Source organism: Coenobita brevimanus, chromosome 66 (genome assembly GCF_032717465.1).
Source record: "Coenobita brevimanus isolate Jiangsu-jjx chromosome 66, ASM3271746v2, whole genome shotgun sequence".
Lineage (NCBI taxonomy): Eukaryota > Metazoa > Arthropoda > Malacostraca > Decapoda > Coenobitidae > Coenobita > Coenobita brevimanus.
Window position 1 is genome coordinate 10,869,916 of NC_137019.1, and position 22,066 is coordinate 10,891,981.

At 42.2% G+C, this 22,066-nt stretch overlaps 1 pseudogene; it reads right to left on the reverse strand.

The window, feature by feature from the left end:
• Window positions 1-20,509: 20,509 nt before the first annotated feature.
• On the reverse strand, window positions 20,510-20,622 carry LOC145405436 (5S ribosomal RNA; annotated as a pseudogene).
• Window positions 20,623-22,066: the final 1,444 nt, after the last annotated feature.

Here is a 22,066-nt window from a genome sequence, read left to right on the forward strand (position 1 = left end):
TGTGACGGACATGGTGGTCGGGTCGGGGTGTGGACGGGATGGGAGTGATAATGGGAGGGGGAAGAGGGCGGATTTGTAGAGGTGGTGGGAGGGGGGGGGGAAGAAAGAGTGCGGAATTCCAAGATAGGCGTGGTGGGTGTGATAGTAGGTGAGGGGGGACAAAGAGTGATGGTACAGTGGGTGTAGACGGGTGTGGTGTTATGTTGAGGGATACAAAGAGTTAGGGTAAAGTGGGTGTCGATGGATGTGATGTGGATGTGGAGGGGTAGGGCAGGGTATGGAGTCTGAGGGGTTAGGTGGGTGCATTTTACGAACTCCTACGGGCTGCTGTAACTGAAGAATGCAGACTAAACTATTATCGAAATGGCACATAATTGAAAAAAAAATATATATATATTAGTGAGTAGAAAGAATTAATATGATAAGTTTAACTGAGGAGGTTAAGTTGGGTGTTTGAATGGTTGTGAAGGTAGGCAGGGCAAGGAGAATGGGTGTGGCTGGGTGTGACAGTAGAAATAATGGGCGTTGGAGGAGGGTGTGGTGTCTAGATAAGCAGTAGTGATATGGTAATGGGTGGAGTGAGGTTGGCATGGAGGTGGATGTAGGTGGGTGTGTTATCTGGGAGGATGGACGTGAGGTGGATGTGAGTGAAGTAGATTCAGTAAGGAAGTGGATTTAGATGGATGTGAGAGTGGGTGGTCTGTGAAGTTGGATTTGGGAGTGGGCACAGGTGGGTATGGCAACAAGGAAGGTGGACGAGACTTGGTGCTGGGTGGAGTGGAGTTGGCAGGAATGTGGGTATACTGGGTATGGCGGTGGGCGGGACGTGCATGTGGGTGTGGCAATGAGTGTAGTATTGAGGAAGGTGGGCGTCATATGGTGGCGGGTGGAGTGGAGTTGGCATGAAGGTGGGTGCAGTGGGTGTGGCGGTGGGCGGGGTGTGGGTGAGGGGGTGGGCGGGGGCAGTGAACCGTGGCGAGGACAGGGGTGGGGCAGGGGTAAGATGGGGGGAGGGGGAACCAGCACTACCTGCCCGTCTCAATATGGTGGCCACGATCACTGGGGAGATGGTGGGCCTCTGTCGCACCCTGGGGCATCTGGCCGTGCTGGTGGGGCGGGCAAACTGGCTATGCTCGCTTGCCAAGGCTGCTGCGTATATTGGGTGTCAAATATGCTGCGTGTATGGTGTGTCAAATATGCTGCGTCTGTTGAGTGTCAAGTATGCTACGTATATCTGGTGTCAAGTATGTTACGTATACTAGGTGTCAAGTATGCCGCGTGTCCTGGGTGCAACGTATATTGATTATCAAATATGTTGACTAAATTAGGTATCGGTATGTTGGCTGCTGAGTCTACTGGGTGTCACATGTGGTAGCGGGCTTTCAGAGGAGGCATACGTATGTTCAGTAAATGTGTGTGTTGGATATAATACATTGTAAACATCAGGTGTATTGTCTCGCCTGTTTACTAAGAATCAGACATATTGACCTTCGAACATCCTGGATTTCAAATTTGTGCGTTGTTGAATATGTCTCTGTCAGGCTTGTTGGTGGCCACTTTGCTCCTTGATCCAAAGATGTGTTTTGTTTACTCGGATTTCCGTCAGACGATGTTATTCAACTCTGGAGAGACCAATAGGATTAGGTTTACCATGGATTACATTGTTTGCTGTTTATGCTCCAAGGTGGCAAGTATGATGGAATTTAGCTGCTGTGAATGAAGTGGTTTTGTAGTCGGTCTATGAATGTGATGGATTGTTACCATTTACCCTGTATGAATGCAATATCGTTAAAGTGAATGCGAAGTGCCAAGAGTGAATGACATGTTATGTGTTAAAAAGACAATATGTTTGGAGTGGTGGGAGTCCAGGTGAGTGTGACCTTGATGATGGAAGCGCTATATACCTCGTTACTCATCCTGTAGGGAAATATGTGCTTATGATTTGTGTACGATATTCCGAAGAAAATCATTGAACTGTGATAACCAGTACAGTTCACATAATGAATTGAGGATGTTCTCTAAATATTCTCAATGACAGAACGAAGAAGTGGGCAGGGCTTTCTAATAACTATTAATTTTGATAGTACCATGTTTATAGAGAGAAGGTCTGTATTTATTGCTGCCAAGACAAATAAACAAGGTAATTATTCTATGATTATACTTAATCTGCATACATCTGTGACATATATAGGACAAGCCATATGTTAGGAAGACAAATGAAGTTGTTTGTCGGGGCGCACAGTACAAATTAACCCCAAACTGCTTTATTTATGCATTATGCCCTGACACTTTCTCCCTAATGCTGTCTTGCGGCGTTCATCTCGACTCGGGTGCTCGTGGGCGTCTCCTTAGGAATTCCTGAGTGCGACAAACATAATGGCGCGGGAGAAAATGTGGGACTTGACTTACAACATTGGTAGTGGGCGTGGGTACTATTTCTTATTTTTTTTCACTTCCCCTCCCCACATCCTCCCTGACTTCCTCTTCCTCCATCCCCCTCTCCCTCCTTGACTTCCTCTCACTCTCTTCTTCCCTCCCTACTTCTCTCTAAGCTTCTCCCTGACTCAACCTCCCTCCTTGACTTCCCCTTCCTCTCACCCTTCCTGCCTGACCCTCTCTCTACCTCCCTCCCTGACTTCCCCCTTCTCCCTCTTTCCTTCCCCAACTCCCTAACTCTACCTACTTAACTGACTCAGCCTTCCTCTCCGACTCCCTCCCTCCCTCTCTAACCTCTTTCTCTCTCTCTCTCCTACAGGCATGACTCTGGAATACTGGATCGGCAACAAAAGCCCTGGTTACCGCCTGGCGACATCAGGGCCACTGTTGCGGACCCAGAGCTGCCGTGAACCTGATATCGCTAGGTAAGTTATCACAGTGGTAAAGATAGGCAAGGTACCCACGGACCGGGAGAAGTAGTTATAGAAGATCCGAACTAATTTTTACGTTAACCTATTATCCATAACAGTAGAATGTTGTTACATATAATTTTGTTCCTTGTATTTTGTCACTTAAATCTTAACCAGTTTTTAAGATGAACGTCTCCATAGCAGTTGAATATTAAGGAAATTTTGCTTTTCGTATTTTGTCACTTAGATCCTGACTACATTTTATCATTATACATGTCTCCACAACACATAACTAGTATCGCAGTTAGTTTTGTTATTCGTATTTTTTTCTTTTTAGATCGTAACAAGTTTTTACGATGAACAAGTCTCCATAGCAGCTGATCGTTATGTTTTTCGTGCTTGGTCAGTCTGATCATCACTTTTATTTGATTGTGAAGTGTTTGGTAGCTGTGTGAGCGAGGACAAACCTATATACAAACAGTCTAAAATTCAGCTGAGGGTAAAGAGAGTTTATATATAGGACTCAAGGTTGGGATGGGGCTCAAACACTGGAGAAGAAAGAGGAAGAAGAAGCAATTATAGTGAAATTTCAGGGGCAGTTTGTTGGCAGACTGAGAGTGACAGAGGTGCCAGAGTGCCAAGGAGGAGTTATCATCGCCTCTCCTCCGTACACACCTGGCAAGAAAGCTAACCCGGATATTTACGACACCTGCGACCTTCTTCGCTCTGGGTTTTCTTGGTTCGCATTCTCGTTGGGTAAGAAAGCTCCCTAACACCTCTTCCCTAGCGATTTATTATTGGGAATGGCTGGTCAGTATCCTTTTGTACGTTATTTATGCAGTGTATGGCAATATTCAAAGGATTTATGTAATGCAGAACTAGACGGGAAGGTGTAATATGCCAAATAAATCGCTTAGGGAAAGGTGTTAGGGAGCCCTTTATAACCGACGAGAATACTTGTCCTGGTCTATTTTATTGTTGCAAAATAACATTGTCATAGATTTTCTCCACAGCGACAATGGGATTTATCAGAACTCAAAAATGGTGACAGCGGGAGACACACACACACACACACACACACACACACACACACACACACACACACACACACACACACACACACACACACACACACACACACACACACACACACACACACACACACACACACACACACACACACACACACACACAGCTGCTGCTCTGTAAATTTCTGTGTCTTCGCTATACTTAGATAATTTCCCTCAGGTGTTGGTTTCTCATATAAGGCAGGTTGAGGGAGTAGGAGAGGGTGTTTGCTCCTCAGACGAAGCAATTTTCAGGCCTCCAGACACTGGTTTTATATCTCAGGCCGAAATCAACAGTATGGGAGCGGCCATTATCCTATAAATCGTGGGAATATAAGGCATTACCAATAAAATTATATAAACGCGGAGACTTGACGTAGGGCCTCGCGATATTTTGGGCTGTGACGCATCGATTTCGTTACGTTTAGATGCCGTGTGTCGCCTATGTGTCGCCCAGGATACAGGGACACTGGCGGATAATCAATAGGTATACGTATGTGTCAAGTATGGCGGGAGAAAGTATAGGATTCTTGTTTTTATTTATTCAGTTTTCTTACCTGCTTGGTCGATACCGATGATGGATTTTATCGAAACACAACCGTGATGGAATCTATGTATAGTTAGATAGAAGGGGATTTTTGGGGGGATAGGGGGTGGGGGGAATATATATTGTTCGTTCTTGTAATACAAAACCTTTACAGTATTTATATAAAAAATACTCCAGCAGATAAACATATAATGCCTTCGCCGAACAGGAACTCATTGATAAAAAAAAAAATCTTAAGAACAGAATCGAAGATAACTGCGACACAAAAGACTAGTACTTGTCCACTCTTTCATCAGAGCAAGTACTGTCATAAGAGAAAAAGAAGTACAGAACCCAGGGTCTTTTTCTTAACATATTTGGAAATGTTGCGTCTCTTTCTAGCGATTTAGTTTGCCCGTTGCACCTTAATATCCTCTTATGCTACGTCGATGTTAAAATGATGAAAATAAAAACATACGGGAGAAGGTGTAGTTGGGAAAACAGATCGCTAACGAACAAGTGCCACGAAATTTCCTATGCCACACCTTAGCTCGACCATATGACCAAAAAAAAAAAACCCAAAGCCCTACTGCCCGCACAGGTACAGCCGGGGACAATAGTTGGTCTAATATTTCGCATCTTTGGTTACACATTTAACTTTGTTGTCCCAGAGAAGTCTTAACGCTCAAAATTACTCCCTAGAGCTTTAATGTTATTCATTCTTATCAAGCCTGACTCACTCTGAACATCCCTTGCCTTCGATAACTGATAACAAAGACAGATAACGCAACTCCTTAGTAAGAGATATGGTTTTTAATTTTTTCATTTATCCCTCCTCCCCTAGTTAGTTTCATTATCTTCGGAGGACCATCGTTGACTATTAAGGGCTCTGAAACAATCACAGGCAGTAGTAAATAAATGATAATGAAATAAATATACCATGACTGATAAAATATGAGACACACAGTACGATAAGAAGTAAAGAAAATGGGAGTATAAACGGAGGGGTGCAGGTAAAGAATACAGAGTAACAGATGACTGGCTACACATGCTATAACAGAGTGGTAATGTGGCAGTGGCATGACAGGCACACACACACACTCTCTCTCTCTCTCTCTTTCTCTCTCTCTCTCTCTCAAGCGCGTGTTACACTGCTTTCATACTTCAGCACATTCATTCTTCTGGGTGAGCACGCAAGTAAAACTGCTGTAAGAAGAGTGGGATTTTTTTTTATTGTTTGACATTTTTTTTGTCTTGTTAATCAAGATAATCTTGTAATAGTTATGCGTTTTGTGAGGATTTTATTTTCTCTTCGTCTCTTATTTTTATGATTGATTTGATTTGGTGTTCTTTGTTTTATTGCATTGGTTTCCTACATCTTCTGTCAGTTTGTCCTCCTCCTCCTCCTCCTCCTCTTTCTTCTTGGTCTTCCCTTTCTTCTTGGTAATAAGGGAGTTCGTAAAAGGTATATCTAAACCCCGTAGTTCGAAATGCATAAATTAAGTAAATTTAATAGTGAAATAAATATAATAATAAATATTATTATAATATCATCTGGGAGTTGCAGAGGAATGAAATACGGTATACTAGTGGAATGAAGAGTATAACCTACCAAATAAATGAAGCAGGAAAAAGGATCCAAGCCTCCATATCGTACCCTTGAACTTACATCCACCTTAATTAACAATCCCATTCTCCTATGACTCACTTAGCTGGATAAAATCGTCTGGCGTTAGCAGGAGGAGGCACTACTAGAGTTGTCCCGAGCGTGAAAGGGTTAACAGAGGCCAGTCAAGAGTGTGTTCGTGACGAGAGTGGTAGCATACGTGTCTTAGTTGGCCATTCGCGTCCGCATAAGTGGACGAGCGAACGAGGAGGAGGGCCATTCAAGGTAACAGCTCCGTCAATTTCAGTCAATTTCGCTCTCGTTCTGGCGTGATTTGACCTGAGATTTTACTCCTACAATTTGGCATTTTTTGGCGGTAAGTGTGTGGGTGTTTATTGGTGTAATATGATTTCTATTTTATACTATAGCTGTTTTGCTTGTTATTTTTATCGAAGTGCTTGATTTGCTGCTTATATTATAGAATGTTTTACTGGTTTTTGTTATAAAAACTTGCTGCCTTATTAGTGTTTTATTCGCTGCTGGTTATTGTAGTCGTTTCATTTCTTCCTTTTTATTATAGCCATTTCATTTGTTACATTATCATATTGCTGTTTTGTTTATATTGTAGCTGTTTTAATTGCTAACATTTTATTTGCTAACTTACATTGCAGCTGTTTTACTTGGTGTTTTATTTTACAGCTGTTTTATTTACTGGTTTATATTGTATGTTTTATTTCCTGGGTATATTGTAGCTGTTTAATTTACGGGTACATTTTATAGCTGTTTTATTTCCTGATTTATACTGTAGCTGTTTTATTTGCTGGTTTATTTTATAGCTGTTTTATTTGTTACTTTATCACATAGCTACCTTTTTACTATTCTATATTGCTGCTTTATGTTATTTAATCTTTTTCTTACGTCGCACTGACTGTTCTATTTGATATTGTATACTGCATCTGTTATATTTGCTACTTTTTACTATATGTTTTATTTTTGCTTTATAGTCCTGTTTTATTTGTTGTTTTTATTACCGTTTATGTTAGACTTTACTGCTTCTTGTTAGAGCTGTTTTTTCGCTATTTTTTCTTTTATTATTATAGGTACTGTATTTGTTGCTTTGGACAATAGCATTTTTATTTGGTAATTCTTAATAAATTCGTTTTATTCCTAGTTTATGATAGTTGCCTTCATACTAGTGCACTTTCTTTGCTCCTTTTTTGTAATTTAACCCTAATTTATAGCCGTTATGCAAATTTTACTTGATTTGATTCCAACGATTACATTATTTGCAGTTTATTTGCTTTGTTTTGCTCCGACGATAACTTTATTAGCAGTTTGTTGGCTTTATTTTACTCCGACGATATCCCTATTTCGGTGTGTTTTTCCCGGCGATTTTTTCCGGTCTGGCCTTTCTCGATGCCAAGTGTGCATTTCCTTTACCAATTTACACTTCGAATTACTTCTGTTTATTTATTTATTTTATTGAGCATCATTTTACCAGTAATTTTTCCCCACTTTGGTGCGTTGTAATCATTCTGACTTTCTGAAATGTGCTATATACCGATTTACTTATAACTTCTTTTTTTTTCATCTTTGTGTCAGTTTATTTGGAAGGTTTATCACCACTGACGTGTCTCATGCCTAATTTATTTATTTATTTTTTTACTTGTTCTTGCGTCTCAATTTCTTCATGCGATTTACCCAGTTTCGTGTATCTTGCAGTGATATTTCCTTAGACTGTTTTTTTCTTGATGGTAAATGTGGAAAATCTTATGGTGTTTTTATTTAAAGTTTTATTTTATATCTGATTTATTTTATTTACACTAGTACACTGGGAAGATTTTTTTTTTTTTTTTCAATTTCGGTGTGTTTCTATCGACGTTTTATTCCAGTTTTGAGTTTCTTGATAGTGAGCCCGTTCATTTGTCATACTGCGCCAAAAATGCGTCTCTTTTTGTGCATCTCGACAGACTATTTTTCAGTTTCGTGTTTCTCGACGATATTTGTGTGGTTTCATGTGACCTTCTTTACACTGACGTCATGTTACTCCGACGGTTTTTCAAGTAGGGTGTGTCTCTACCGACGATTTTTACTAAGTTCATAGTTTTCTGTGGTAAAAGTGAGAGTTCTGGCATTTTTTTCATTGGCTTTTTTCATGTCATTTTATTCCAGAGATTTTTTTTTCAGCCTTGGTGTGTCTCGACCGACGATTTCTAACAATTTCGTGTTTTCGAGGGTGGAGTTCTCGATTTTCACAGTTGTTTTATTTACCCGTCTTATTATTCCAAGTGTCATGGTTATCAGTGAATGTGTGTGTGTGTGTGTGTGTGTGTGTGTGTGTGTGTGTGTGTGTGTGTGTGTGTGTGTGTGTGTGTGTGTGTGTGTGTGTGTGTGTGTGTGTGTGTGCTTGTTTAGCCTATTCTTGCTATCTCCAAACAATTCTCTTATGCTCATAAAGGGTTTTGCTATGTGGAGGGGTTTGTTATCATCTTTCCGTAACGTATTTCAGTACAAGTATGTGCTCTTGATTTAAATAACATCGTCTCGTAGGAGTAAGAATATAAAAGACGGCACCAGATTCAAGAGGTTAACAATGTACGCGTGGGAGTAAGAGAGAGAAGGAAAGAACGGGGTCAGAGTGCGAGATAATAATTCAGTGTGGCTTTTTTTTTTTTTAAATATCGCAGTTGTTATTATCATTAAGCCGTTAATGATGTAATTTTTTTTGTTCATGTTTTATGATGATGATGATGATGATGATGACTGGGTGTCCAAGCCAGACGAGTGCAATTATGTTGGAGCATTTGTAAACGCTACGATATTACTGTATTATTATTATTATTATTATTATTATTATTATTATTATTATTATAAGTAGTAGTAGCAGTAGCAGAAGTAGTAGTAGTAGTAGTAGTAGCAGCAGCAGCAGCAGCAGTGGAATTGTTCCTATTGTTTTAATTGCTGTCACTGATATTATTCATGCTTGTAGTAGTAGTAGTAGTAGTAGTAGTTGTTGTTGTTGTTGTTGTTGTCATTTTCAGTATTATGTTTTATGATTTCTTTCTGTTGTTAGGATTTTTTGTAATGATGATGATCTTGATATGTTATGTGTTACTATCACCACATATTATTGTTGTTTTTGTTTTGTGGGCGTTCATCTTGCATTAGCGTCATTATTATTGTTTCTGTTAGTGCTATCGTCGTTTTGCATTACCCTTATTATTATTAGCGTTATTTTTTCTTGTTATTTATTCTCGTTACAAATGTTTTCGTTAGCTTTACAGTCGTTTCGTATTACCCTCATCACTGTTATTTTAGTGGTTTGTTGGAGTGATTGTTCTTGTTAGTGTTCTGTTGTTAGTGATGCGCATTTCGTGTAATCGTCGTTGCTGTTAATAATATTGTATTATTACGCCTGTTTTTCTGATGTGTGTTTTTTTATGTGATCTGCGTTAGTTACCATCATCACACATCATATTATCAATCATCATCATCATCATTATTATTATTATTATTATTATTATTTGGACAGCCTGGGCAAAAGTTCCTCGGCAATTTTCTGTCAGCATTGCTCCTGCCTTGTCAAATATGAATCCTATTCCTCACAACACAAGAGGGAGAGAGAGAGAGAGAGAGAGAGAGAGAGAGAGAGAGAGAGAGAGATAGTATCCTTCCTTCTCATACTCTAAATGTGCTTCGTATTGCTATCACATTAAAAATACCTCAAGTAACACCTGCCATTGCCACATCCGGTACAGAAGACTCGATTAATATTTCCCTATACCTGTACAGCCATCACTATAATCATTCCTGGTGTTTCCTCTACGACGATGGCAATATGGTCGTCTATCCCGGGTGTATTATCCCAGGGAGCGACACCCCCAGCGTCCCGTTTCACCCCACCCACTCACCCCGTCCCTTCAGATCCCACCCACTTACCCCGTCCCTTCAGACCCCACCCACTTGAACCCCGTCCCTTCAGATCCCACCTACTTACCCCATCCCATCCCATCTCACCCACTCACCCCGTCCCATTCTATCCCACCCACTTACCCCATTCCTTCCTATCCTACCCACTCACCCCCATCCAAATGACCAACACCTCCACCTACCCCATTTAAGCCCAGCTACCCGCCCGGCCGTACTAATCCCACCCCACTCCAACCATCCCACCGCCACCCCTACCCCAATCACTCTCACCACCCTACTCTTCCCCAAACCTCCCACCCACCCCACCCCACATCCTCCACGGGGCCACACAACAAAAACTAGCGGAGTGTCTTTCTCTTCGACAGCCCTGCATTCCATGGGTGGTACACACTGTCGCTAGGCTCGTAATGGCCCGTCTTCTTCCCCTCTCTTGTGTTCTAGGAGAAGATTGTGACTTTTAAGAAATAGACTCTGCTTTAACTATCCCCGTGTTGTCGATATGCGTCATTCTAAGCCTTTTCTCTACTCTTCTTTTTTCCATTTCTCGTCTCCTTCCCTGTTCCTCCTCTCCTTTTCTTTTCATTTTCTTTTCTGCTTCTCCTCTTCTCTTCTTCTCCTCCTCACTAAAATAATGTCTTTCTAAAATGCCTTAATGTAGTCGGAAACCATTAATCTTTCGTTGTTCTTTTACTTCTGATTCCATCATCCTCTTCTTGTTCTTCACCCTTTTCTCACATATATTCTTTTTCTCATTCTTGGGTACTTGGTCTCTCTCTCTCTCTCTCTCTCTCTCTCTCTCTCTTGTAAATAAATTAGGAAGAATCATATGTATTGTTCGCAAGTTTTCTTCTTTACATACACCATGATTTCAGTGTGTTGATTTATGCAGTGATATTTGGGTTCCCGGTCTGGTTACGACATGGGTGAAGAATCTGGCCTTAGTATTGTTATTTCACTGCATTTTTCATCGAGATTTATGAGAATATCGGAGGTACTTTTTGTTGTTCGATTTTCGTATAGTGCCTTTCTCCGTATAATCTAAAGCCAGAGAAATATGAGAGGGGAAATAGGGCTAAGAAATTTATAAGGACGAAGGTACAGTGGAATTACACAAAGAAATAAATAGGAAATAGGACGAGAAGAGAGAGTAACACTTTTTGAGAGAAGGGGTTTCCGTCAGCAGAAGAAAATCGTCTGGCGGTAACCAAAATAATATGCCCTACCTGTGTGAACCCCTCTCCTCTAAAGGTATGGGAAAAGACAAGGACTGTACGCATATTTGTATTATCAGCCCAGACAAGAAAAACTGATATAATATGTAGATGAGAGGCTGTTATTCCCCCGCAGCACACGAGGAGGCAGCGCATCCACATCTCAACACACACCTATGAATACAAAGCTCTAGTACATCCACATCCCAATATACACTCGTAGATACAAAACGCCAGCACATTCACGTCCCAACGTACTCTGGTGAATTATAAACACCAGCACATCCACATCCCAACACATGATCATGAATACAAAACACCAGCACATCCACATCTCAGCACAACGCTTATGAATACAAAACACCAACACATTCACATCCGAACACACACTCATGAATACAAAACATCAGCACATCCACGTCCCACCATACACCATCAGATACAGAACACAAGCACATCCACATCCCAATACATACTCCTGAGCACAAAACACAAGACCCACGACGAATAAACCTCCATAATGTCCCTAGCCATATGGTTTTCGCCCTCACAGAAAACAAGGTGACTCTAAAATATTAATCCCCGGTAGCTCGGCTTGGGTGTTTGTCCCCGGGGTACGATTGATATACCATAAAGGTCCGCCGCTGCAAATCCTATCGTTGCCAGTGTCGCAAGTGCAGGTCCCTGGATTTATTAGAGGAAGTGGTGGTGGGAGGGCCGTTTGACGTTGTAGGATGGGTGTGTAACAGGGGAATACAGAACCCATACCATTATATCCAGGTGTTATGGTGTGTAAATTCTTCTGTGACTGGTGAGAATCCGAACGTTGTCGGTGTCTTTGCTGTAGGTTACTATATATGCCACAGAAGCAGGTGGAGGAGACCTGTTCTTGACGCTAGGATGGATATTTTAAGGAGAGGATATAGAACCTTGTGTGATACCCAAGACATTTTACATCCTGGTTATGGTGTGTAAATTCCCGCTCGCCTGGTGTAAATCCTACCCTTCCATGCTATACCGCATTATCACAGGGGGAATTTAATATGCTGGGAGCGAACACGAATATTGAACAGCGCCCATAGAAGCTAATTCCTGTATCGCTTCCTTAGTCGCCATTATAGGTCACTCATAATGTCACAAGGGGAAAGAGGAAAAGATCTTGGTGCTTGAAAAATGCATAGGTTGGGTACGGAAAAAAAGGAATATTGGATTTCTGTGCTATCCCCAGGAACTAGTGTATATCTAATCGTTGTCAGTTCGTCATTGTTAAGTCCCTTGCTGTGCTAAAATGTGTGTGTGTGTGTGTGTGTGTGTGTTTTGGAGAATAATAAAAGTGCTTGGCGATAGGCTGGGTATGTAAAACGTGCATATAAATCACTTTAGGACCCTTTTCAAGTGCATTGATTCAACGTCGATCCCCGCCAGGTGAGTATAGTTCGATTTGAGCCATTGTTAGGTATACAGATCCGCTGACAGAAACCTTTATTGATGATGATGGTGATGATGATGATGATGACGAAGAGACTTATATATACTGTACATCCCTCGTGACACTCCCTTAGTCTAGCCAGGAGTCAAAGGACATTAGATCCCGGTATTATGGCGAGGAACTCCACCTGCGCCATTGAAGTCCGGACTCCTAATGGCGTTACCAGGGGGCGTCCATCTTCAGGGGCGAGGTGGGCGGCGTCTGTCCTCGGCCGTGAATCAAATTTCCCCGTGACAGCCAATAACCACGTCCGTGCCGGGAAAGCCTCAATCTGACGCCGTAAACAAGAGGCAACACATCACACGCCTTGCACCACCTTCCCAGAAAGCACGAGGGCCCTAAGCCGAGTCTCCCCCTCTAGGACTTGGTGTCGATATTAATGTCTGGTATAATGACATGGAGACTTTTTTTTTTTTTTTTTTTTTGTAATGGTGGGGTTCCGAGAGGGTTGTGATGGAGTGGTATTAAAAAAAGAAAAAAGAAAAAAATAATGTTGTTGCCGGTATTAGCCCTTCCAGCTGCTAAGTTTCTTCGTCTTATCTCCTTTGATCTGATTATTTTTTTTTAAATGTGTTCTTGCAATCTACTGTCGATTTTTTTTCGGCTTAGACTTTTTATATCTCTTATCTCCAGACGATTTTATTCAGTTGAGGGGAAACTCTAGGAATTGAACTGTTAAAATATATCCTTCAATAAACCCTTCAGCAAGAGAGGCCTCTCATGAACTTAATAAAATCGTCTGGAGGCAGCAAGAGTTACCTACAAATGACTTTCTCGGGTTGAAGGGGTTAATGGAGGGAATATCAACGCGGAGATTGGGGTTTGTAATTTTGTGGGGTCCGGGTGGGCTGTGATGGAGTGCTAGTGAGGAGGAGGAGGAGGTCCCACTAACCTTTTCAAGACAGTGACGCACTTTGTGTCTTATTCTTGCTATAGCCAGACGAATTTAAGCCGCCCATGTGAGCCCTTTAGTATAGCAGGAATATTAGAGGTTATATCTAAAGACTCCACTTAAAATGAAGAAATGTCTCTAAAGGTGAATGAAATCGTTTGGCGTCAATAGGAATAAAAAAAGAAAGATACGTCATCTAACTGAAGGGGTTCATGGGGTTATAACACGCAGACTGAGATATGTAAAGTAGAGGGAGGATGGAGTGCAAGGTAGTAGTGAGGAGGAGGAGGAGAAGAAGGAAGAGGAGGAGGAGAAGGAAGGGGAGGAGGAGAGGAGGAAGAGTGTCGGCATCTACCTCTTCACTATGAGAGGTTTCTTTCACTTTTCCTGTACATTAGTATCTGCTATTTTATCCCTTCTGTTTTCAGGCAATATAATTCAGCTTCAGAAGGACCTCTGCCAAATAAGAATGATATGTGCAGTAAAAGACGTCATTGTATTTTATTTTTTCCTCTTCACCACGAGAGGTTCCACATAAGCTGGTTATAAGCGTTTGGCCTTAGCACGAATTAAATGTATAAGAATTTTTATAACTCAGTTGGTACAAGAAGTCGAAAGGATCAGAAGATGAATTACTCATCATCATCATCATCATCATCATGATCATCATTGTCATCATCATCCAAACCTTATTCCCCTCATAAATATACGTATCGTCACTACTCGTATACGGAATATTTACGTTATTGCCATGTATTACTCGCAGACAAGCCACCATGGCCACACTACAGCACAGCCCCCCATACCACGCAGCAGAACTCCCCACCTCATTTACCACGCTTCCACGACTCAGTCCTTCACCTAAGCAAAGGATCCCCAGCAGTCCAGATGAAGTAGGGATTGCAACAACAACAACAACAACAACAACAACAGTGAGAGCCCAAATTACTGAAGTTGTTGATTCTGTTGTGGTAGTGGAGGCAGCTACCGTGAGGCGCTGCTTATGGTGTGCTGTGGTGCTGTTTATCATGTGTAGCGTAAGGGCAAGTCATTGTGGTCACAGTTTTGGTTACACACACACACACACACACACACACACACACACACACACACACACACACACACACACACACACACACACACACACACACACACAAACCCCCAGTCCCCGGTATACGTACACAGACAGCACACGCACGCACGCACGCACGCACGCCCTGCACGCACGCAATATTGCCATGACCGCAGCTCATCCCGGCCCCACGTAAATTTCAGGACGAGTAAGATGGCCAAGTCTCGCAAGGGATGTGTCCATTACCCTTGATAGATACTGCGAGGGCGGCAATTACAAAATAAATTCCTGATCTCATCGCCATTTTTAACCCTGCTGCACCGTCGTCTGTAATTGCCGTAATGATAATAATGCAAAAGGAAATTACAGGAAAGCGATGCTGATATTACTGGTTCGCTTATGGCTCTGGTAATGGTTGTTGTTGTTGCTGTTGTTAATGTTGTTGTTGTTTTTAAGGGAGTACTTTTGACGTTTTGACAGTCTTGATGTTAAAGTGTTGTCCTTGTTCTTGGGATTCTGTTGATTCTTTTATTTGATGTGGCTTGGTTTGACGGTGTGATGGTGGGTAATTACAGTACCGCCATTATACGTATAAAGACATTACTCTTCTGGTATAATTAACCCATTTTCTTTTTTGTTTTGGCATGTTTTAATTGCTGCAATTAATCTGTGCGGTGATATTGTTAGCAGAATAATGGTGCAATTAAATTTAATCACAAAAATGCTTCGTTAAGGAAAAGTCGATAGTGGATATAATGGACTGTTGTGACGATACCCATAACCCTTCAGTGGCTATGATTTTACGCCCGTACTATATTTGTAGCCAATAAAGACGATTTTATGTAGCAGTGAAGAGGTGAAAGTAATAAGATTTTTACAGCGGCATCGTCTTTATTATCTCTAAGAATAAACCTAAATAGAACTTCATTGTCGTCACTGAATAAATTCCTTTGATATTTGATGCCTTGTATGCACTGCGATTTACATGTAAGAATTTCTGAGCTGGGGTATCCTGTTTGGGAATAGTTGTGTGCGTGGGTCTGGCAGCACGGTAGCCGCGGCGGTGACCATTATCAAACTCCTCACATAGATTCCACCCATCAACCTCTCAACATACGAATGACCTTAGTTGGGACCAATTAAGAAGAAGCAGCTGCGGCAGTTTGTGCATCCCCGCGGCCACCAGCGAAATGCTAAACCCGGTCAACTCAGTCCCCGCGAATATGAAGTGAGAGGCGACCACCACACACACACACACACACACACACACACCAGAGTCCCGAATGTGCGGCGTAATTGTCCGATCCCACCGTCCCTCTTCGGTTACGACCCCTCTCGATTTCCGGCCTCACCTGACTAATGGCGCCGAATATCAACACAGGTGACTCCACTAATTACCTTCACGGGTCCTCCACACTTAGGCGTTCCGAATGTGCTGTTGTTTTGGAGGTCATGGTTACTCGTGGTGTTATGGTTCGCCTGATGTTGTACTGGTTCATGGATATCCCTGTGTTATTTAGGTTCGTAAGCATCCCTCTGTTTGGGTCTCTTATTATTTCCTTGCTCACACCAGGGGAATTAATTGTTGGTTCATGGTCATCCCTGTTGTTCTGGTTTATGGTCATCCTTGTTGGTTTGATTTCATGGTCACCTCTACTGTAGAAAATAGGAGCTAACTCTCAATATACGTTTCTTTTCCCCTTTTCTCTCTTTTATTTATTTATTTATTTTTATCACCACATGATTTAATTATTTACTCTTTCCGTGTCTGTCTCTCCGTCCACGTTAGCATCACCCTGAACACAAACATCACGTTCTCTATCACGAGACGATTCTGTTCAACGAAGGGTGGATTTCTCGCAATGAAAGGGCTAGAAATTATCCTCAGTAACTTCATGTGTATAATGATATCCTTTTATTATTTTTGCTACTGCTTGATGATTTTATGCATCTCAGGGGAAGCCTCTTGAAGTAAGGGTTAATTATTCCTGAATATTATCTGTGCTTAGTTTGCATGGCCGAGATCATTTTTAATCTGTTTACTACAATTTAAAGTCCCACCAGACGGAATACTTCAGCCTATAAAGGACATCTCATAGCGAAGGGGCTAAACTAAGAATTTCCCAACAAAAAGTCAGTGCACCGATTTATCCTCAAGACCCATGATTCATACGAGATAACTACCGTAGCTTTTAAGTGTTGTTCATTGGGTACTCTGTTTATGCTTTCGCTGCTTTCATGCTTTCCATTTCTTGTCTTGGGATCCTAACCAACCCCATTAATGTATGGAAAATAGGATTTAGATCATAATACAAAACATTAATAATAAATGTGTGTAAATACATAAATGAACACACACACACACACACACACACACACACACACACAAGCTAAGAGAATCAGTTTTATTTATAAATATTTGTCGTGCAGCGTGTGGTGTCGCGTCACTAAGTAAAGTCAGAGACCCTGGGCGTGGTGTGGGTGCCTCCCCTGAGAAGTCAGTGACTGCAGTGGGTAAGATAAGCACACGCAGCCACCTCGCCCCGCCACCACCAACTTTATCGTAATATTCCCCTATAATTCTGTCCCCCGGCCCAGGTGCGTCCCAGCCATCACGAGGTGCTTAATGTTTACGTCTGGGGGTGTGAAGAGGCAAGGAGTGCTGTCTGCCGGGGAGGTGGCTGTCAGAGCGATGCTGTCGCTTTGGGGGTTGCCGTTTTAGGGAGGAGGTTGCAGCTGGGGAGAGTTGCCGATGTGATATTTTTGCCATTAAGAGGGAGGGTTATGGCGAAGAGATTCTGCCGTTTGATGGAGTCATAGCCACGGAGTGAGTTTTTAAGATGATGCTCAAGATTGGTGGCTGTCATCAGACGTATATTTCCCTGACAAGATAGCTAAAATAGCTAAAAATTAAGTACTGTGCAGGAGTTACAGTTGCCATGAGTGTTGTGTTACCTCTAGGTGGTGTTGCCACCTAGACTGCATTGCATTTCAACCCGGCTGCATGTGCAATGTGCCTCACGTAGACCTTATACCACATTGACCGTGTAGGATGTAGGCCGTAGCACATGTACACATTAAACCATGTACACTGTGTATCATAAGTACTAAAGCATATACACTTTGTAAGTAACATAGAGGCCATAGAACACTTAGACAGGGTTACTTCCTGGGCATGTCGTATTTATTGTGTTGGGAGATGGGGAATATATAACCATCCCATTTTCTTCCTTAGCATCCCCCCCCCCTTTTTTTTTAAACAAGAAATGCATTAGGATGATGGTGATATGAATATGTAGGTATCAGACATTTTAATTAATACTTTAGGGAAACAGGGGTAAAATTATGATAATGATGATGATGATGATGAGTGAAGGAGGCCGTGCAGTGGGTAAGCCATGTATTGCAAGCAGACCGTGCAACTTACCTGGCCCGTGTTTTCATCAAGGGAGGAGAGGTGGGGTCTGGTAGGTAGGTGAGGTGTAGGGCCTCTCTCACTGTGTTCTCGTCTGTCATCATGTAAGAGGAGGAAGAGGGACGGAAGAGAGAGGAGAGGAGGTAGAGAAAAAGAGAAGAGACTGGGGAAGTGAACGAGGGGAGAAGAGAGTGCATAGGGAAGAGCGTAAGCAGAGAGGAGATGGGGTAAAGGAGATGGGGTAAAGGAGAAGAGAGGGGAAGAGGTAGAGGGAAAGAGAAGAGACTGGGGAAGATTATGAGGGGAGAAGAAATGGCATGGCGAAGAGCGTAAGAAGAGAAGAGGTGGGGGAAAGGAGGAGAATGGAGAAAAGATAGAGGAAGAAGATGAGAGGAGGAGAGACAGAAGATGGAGTGGGTGGGGGGGGAGTAGTCAGGTCTGATAGGAAAAGAGCAACAGGGCTTCACTCACTCTCTTCTCATCCACCATCCTGTCAGTTGACGAAGGAGGGCGGATGGGGAGTGGGAGGAGGAGAGATAAAGGATGAGGAGAGGAGGAGAGATAAAGAGAGAGGGGAGGAGGAGAGATAAAGAGAGAGGGGAGGAGGAGAGATAAAGAAAGAATGGAGGAGGAGAGATAAAGAAAGAGGGGAGGAGGAGAGATAAAGAAAGAGGGGAGGGGGAGAGATAAAGGAAGAGGGGAGAGGGAGAGATAAAGGAAGAAGGGAGGAGAAGAGACAGTGGACGAAGAGAAGAGGTAAAGAATGAATAAGTGAAAGGAGGAGATGAAAGATGAATGAGAGTGAAAGGAGGAGATGAAAGATGAATGAGAGAAGATGTGATGAAGGACAGGGGGTATTGGCAGGAGGAAATAGTGGAAGAGGAGGGAAGTGGAGAAGAGGATGAGATAGGGGAATAGAAGGAAAGGAGAAATGATACGAGAAGAGCAAAAAAGGGGAAGAGGAGAAGAGATAGGCGGAGAGGAGGAGACGTAGCAGAAGACACAAACGATGAAATGAGAAGAGATAAGTAGAGGAGGAGGATGAGAAAGAGGAGGAGGAGGAGGATAGGGAGAGGAGAAAAGACTAGGTAAAAGAGGGAGAAAAAGGAGGCAGGGGAAGGGGAGGATGAAAGAAGTTATACAAAATGAGCAGGGAAAGGAAAAAGAGACAGGTGAAGAAACGAAGAGAGAGAGAGAGAGAGAGAGAGAGAGAGAGAGAGAGAGAGAGAGAGAGATTAGGGAACTCGGGGGAGGGGAAGAGAGGGAGGGAAGGGATGGGGGGTGTTGTAGGCTCTCCACCCCTTCGCCTTAAGTAACACACATGTTCCTTTGCTCCTGACGTGCCCATGTGCCTAATTTACGTCAGCGTCCGTCAGGGGATATCACGGCGCCTATTCACAAACTTTCTTCAGGTGTAGTTGTATTTAAGATTACCTTTTCATACTTTCGTCATTACATACACCGCTCTAGACACAGAACTTATAATCTTTCTTAATTTTAGTATGAGTGTAAGGCTTGTTTGTATCTTAAAATTTACCCCATGCATTTAAGAAACAGAGGTCGTATTCATGAAGAGCCTGAGCTTATATTGTGTAGAAAACTGCATATTTACGCTTTTTGTAATTACCAGTATATCTAAGAAACAGCGGCCTTTTTTCTTTGTATAGAAAAACTTTCTTGAGATTAACTTGTGTAAAAAAATGGCTTACGTTTGCCTTTTATATTTACCCATATAACTAAGTCACATTTCTCGATCATACTAAATACTGAGGTGAAATATAGTGCAGTCATAACTAAATAAAGTCTGTCAATAACAAACCTGCTGTGTAGACCTCTTTATTGCTGTAATTAGTCACCCCCATCAGCCTGAGGATTTCATTACTATTATACTCTTTATTCGATTATATTTATTTATTTATTTATTTTGAATGGATCACCGCAGGAATTAGAGGTGTTAATGATGAGTATATCCAACTACTGTGTCTAGTACTGAAGAGGTTGAGATACTTTATAAATTTTTCCCCAAGCGACCAAAACAAAAATTTCAAACATTGGTCAAGATTTTTTATGAATATTTCCAAGGAAGCCAACATAAAATGGCATAAATTGGTTGAGCGCCTTTATGAATACTTACGTAGGAGATTAAGAGAATAAAAGAGGAATTTATGTTACTTAAAATCACAGAGATTAGTTAAGTTCTTTTCTGAATACTTTGCCGGGAAATAAAGACAAGAAAGCAGAAATTGGGTGACCTAAAGAAAGTCACGGAAATTGGGTAGGTTCTTTTCTTAATACTTTGCCAGGAGATTAAGGGGAAAAAAACAGAAATTGAGTTCCATCCATCCATCCATTGCCAGACACCATGTATCCCAAACGGGGTGGTCAAGGGCTTAGAGTTAATTGTTTTACAGGGAGGGGCACTAATCCTCCACCAACCCCACTTGACACGTAGGGATGCCAACAGCATCTGGTGTTCCCAGGCGGTCACCCATCCAAGTACTAACCAGACCCAACGTTGCTTAACTTCGCTGATCGGACGGGAAGCGGTGTACTAAACGTGGCATTGAGTTACTTAAGCGAAATCATAGAAATTGGGTAGGTTCCTGTCTAAATATTTTGCCGGGGAGACTGAAAAGGTTTGTTGGTGGTTGGTCTGCAGTTCCTTATGGTGAAGAACACTATTCCTCTCTCTCTCTCTCTGACTCCTCTCTGTTTTGCTGCTTAATCTCTTTCACTACGACCACCTCATTTTGTTCTTCATTATTGTTGCCACCAGTCAGTTTACGCAGTTTATAGGTGAGAAATTGCAAACTGAAGATATCTGTCCGAATTTAAGGAAAGTCGTAAAACCTCTTCACTGCGAGGACGTCTAGACAATTTTATTTAATATGGGAAAGAGTAAATATAGCCTTCATTAACCTTTTCACAACGAGGTTCTATAATTGTGTCTGTCTATATGCCTAGCTATCTGTCTTTCTATTTATCTTTTGACAGACGCCTTAATCCCATAAGGGGTAGCCACAAACAAATCGTCTCCATGTCACTCTGTCCCTGCCATTTGGGTGCTTTCCCTCCAGTCCACACATCCCTCCCTCATATATCTCTCCTTTTCATCCCTTCATCTCATCCTTGGTTTCTCCCTCCTCCTTTTCCCCCTGGACCCCACTCACAGACACTCTTCTAGTCAGTCTCTCATTCTTCATCCTCTCCACATGGCCAAATCATCTCAGAGGATTTCTCTTAACGCTTTCAATCACATTCACATCAACACTACAAAGAGAGAGAGAGAGAGAGAGAGAGAGAGAGAGAGAGAGAGAGAGAGAGAGAGAGAGAGAGAGAGAAATCACCTTACTGAAGAGGTAACTATTGGCCGGAGAACAGAGTCAGTGTGGTGGCGTAAGATGTTTGTGAGATGGTAGGTAGTGATAATATGTGACTTGAAGGGATTTCCTCTATATTTCCGTCCTCACCTCCCTATAAGCAGTCACACTCTTTGCCCTTCATGGTGGCCTGTGTGTGTGTGTGTGTGTGTGTGTGTGTGTGTGTGTGTGTGTGTGTGTGTGTGTCTATCAAGAATCTCCACTACTACCGCAACGACCCCATCCCTCTCCCTTATCTGTTGTTTTGCGGCTCAGGATGATGCCACAAGACGCCCTTTGCAGCCTTGATATTAATAGAGCTGAGGCTGTTATGGGCAAGAACCACGGTACCAACTTCAACTCAGTGTCAAGATAATGTTAATTCCACCAGCTCCACCCACACTGCTTTTGGCTTAAGAAAGTAAGATAACACTGATTATAACTTGCCATCAAAAAGCTTGCTCCCCATTTGGCCTGAGAGAGTTAGGGAACATTGCTAGTAACTTGCCCCCAAAGAACTTATTACGTCTTTGGATTAAGATAATAAGATAAGCTTCCTATTAACTTGCTCTCATAGAACTTACCCTCGCCGTTGGCTTAAGAAAGTAAAATAACATTGCTAATAACTTACCATCAAAGAGCCTACACTGGCT